Here is a 2,342-nt window from a genome sequence, read left to right on the forward strand (position 1 = left end):
GGTGACAGCCAAGTGCATGCTGGGAGAGCTGGCGGGGGGTTAGGGGCACCTCTCTGTCATAGAGAAAGGATCGGTCATCGACTCAAGCATCTGTCCTCTGACCTTCTAGATCCGGTGACTGTTTGCCCTCAGTCAGGACTGTCAGGCGTTTCTATACTTTCCATAAACAAGACACAACAAGGAAACGAGGCAACTTTGGAGACATTGGAAGGTGTATTTTTTTTATACTTTTGATAGAGCTAGGCTAGCAACTTCTATCTGCTTTTAGTTTTTATGCTAAGCTAAGGCAAACACCTCCTGGATATTAACTTATTTCATGGAAGAAGCTCTGAGACTATAGACTTAAACACATGTGCTTTGAGCTAAAGGCTAACATTAACATGCTAACAATAACAGTGCTAACACACTTTAGCAGGTATAATGGTAACACGTATAAAAACACTCAAAAATTGAACGAAACAAACTTATTTTAAAATTTTGAGTTAGGTGATAATTTCCACAATGAGCCCAGGAAGCTCAATATATTTATGACTCAAGTGCTTCAGAAGAAGTGTGCATCATGGAGAAGATCACCTGACTCCTCCATCACGTAACATTTTTCATAAAAGAAAAATAATTTCTGGGGAATTTTAACCTGAAAGCAATGCGATATAAATAGAATTACCTCCTCGTGGTTGTCTGCCTCCTCCTCTCACATGTTTCAGATTACATCCCTGTTCATCCTGAGTCATTTAAAATATCAACCATTTGTATGAAATTTTGTCATAATTGCTGTGTAATGGCTAAAAAGCATATTGTGAGGTCACTGTGACCTTGACCTTTGACCACCAAAATCTAATCAGTTCATCCTTGAATCCAAGTGAATGTTGAATGAAGACGTTCCATCAAGGCGTTACTGAGATATCACGTCCATGAGAATCAGACGGACGTACCGACAACCAGAAAACAACATGGCTCCGGCTCTGACTGTCGCCTGTGCGGAAGAATAAAAACAACTTAGAAAAGTTTATTAAATATAACAAAGCCAACATAGAGTGAAAATATTGAATCACAGATTGAATGATCACGAATCGTTCCAATAGCTGTTAAAATATTTCAGTGGCGCTGCTTATGGCTACCAACATGAAATAAAACCAAACGAGCTGCGTGAATAAACAGTTAAACAGTTAAGTAGGTATGGAGATAACGTGCGGTATTCTGCTACATGAGCAGCTGCTACATTATAAAGTCCACAGTACAGTATGTGTGTACAGCCTGTGTTGTGAGTGAAGGTGGTTTAACATTTGTACAGTAAGTGGATATTAATTTGGACCCATAATCCCTTGCAGCAAGTCACACTCTATCAGGTTACGTGTGTGTGTCCGTCATGATCTCCTGCTGAGCTCTGAGTTACATCCAGTTTTAAATAGACACACACACACACACACACACACACACACACTCAGGTCCATGTGTCTGAGGTTTGACATCAGAGTGGGAGCAGAAGACGTCACATAGTCAAACCTCCAGTCGACACTGGAACCGGACCAAACACCAAGAGTCCAGATTAACCTCCATCATCACGTCACTGCTCAGTGTTTCCCTGCTGCGAGGCGTTCACTGACTCAGCAGACGGTCTCACTCACATTCACGCTGTGATGCTTCAGGTTTATCTGACCTGCAGTTAAGGACCTTTAGCAGCTGTTCTGGAGCTTTTAATCTGATCACACCTACTGTTTCTGACACTTTTAAGACCTTTTACAATTAAATTTAATTTCAAAACTTTAAAAAACAGATGGCAAAACATGACCTGATATTACATTTTGTATGTTTTTTGTATCGGGGCATGTTATGTTGTTTGTTTTATAAAGGCACTTAATTCAATTTCAGGGGTATTTTGGAATGAGAATATTAATGACTTCAAGGGAAATCTGTGACGCGATGCCTAAACTTTCTGTCCGAGTACAATTTTTTCAGTTAAAAAGGTTTAAATTCACACAAAGACACCATATATACGTAGTAACTCCCCCATATATGTACTAATCTTTAGTTATTTGTAATTTTTAGATGTTTAAAGTGTAAAAATGTGTGACCGTCCAGACTTGAAATCTTCTTTGAAATTATTCTAAATATATTCAGAATTGTTTTCTAAAGTGTTTCGTAGTTCTGTAAAAAATTTCAACGCATCTGTATTTGTATTGTCATCATAAAATACAAACTTGTTTCATCTGGTGATGTCCATTTTATGTGGCGGCCATCAAGAAAGGACCAGTTTGGGACTTTTATGTTGAAATCCATTCAAAGACAGGAAGATGCTTTATAAACTAGCTTTTGAACAACTGGTGTGTAGTTGCCATATTTGT

This window comes from Seriola lalandi, unplaced genomic scaffold (assembly GCF_002814215.2).
Source record: "Seriola lalandi dorsalis isolate HSWRI2012SDOR001 ecotype SW California unplaced genomic scaffold, Sedor1 jcf7180002054543, whole genome shotgun sequence".
In the NCBI taxonomy this organism is placed as follows: Eukaryota; Metazoa; Chordata; class Actinopteri; order Carangiformes; family Carangidae; genus Seriola; species Seriola lalandi.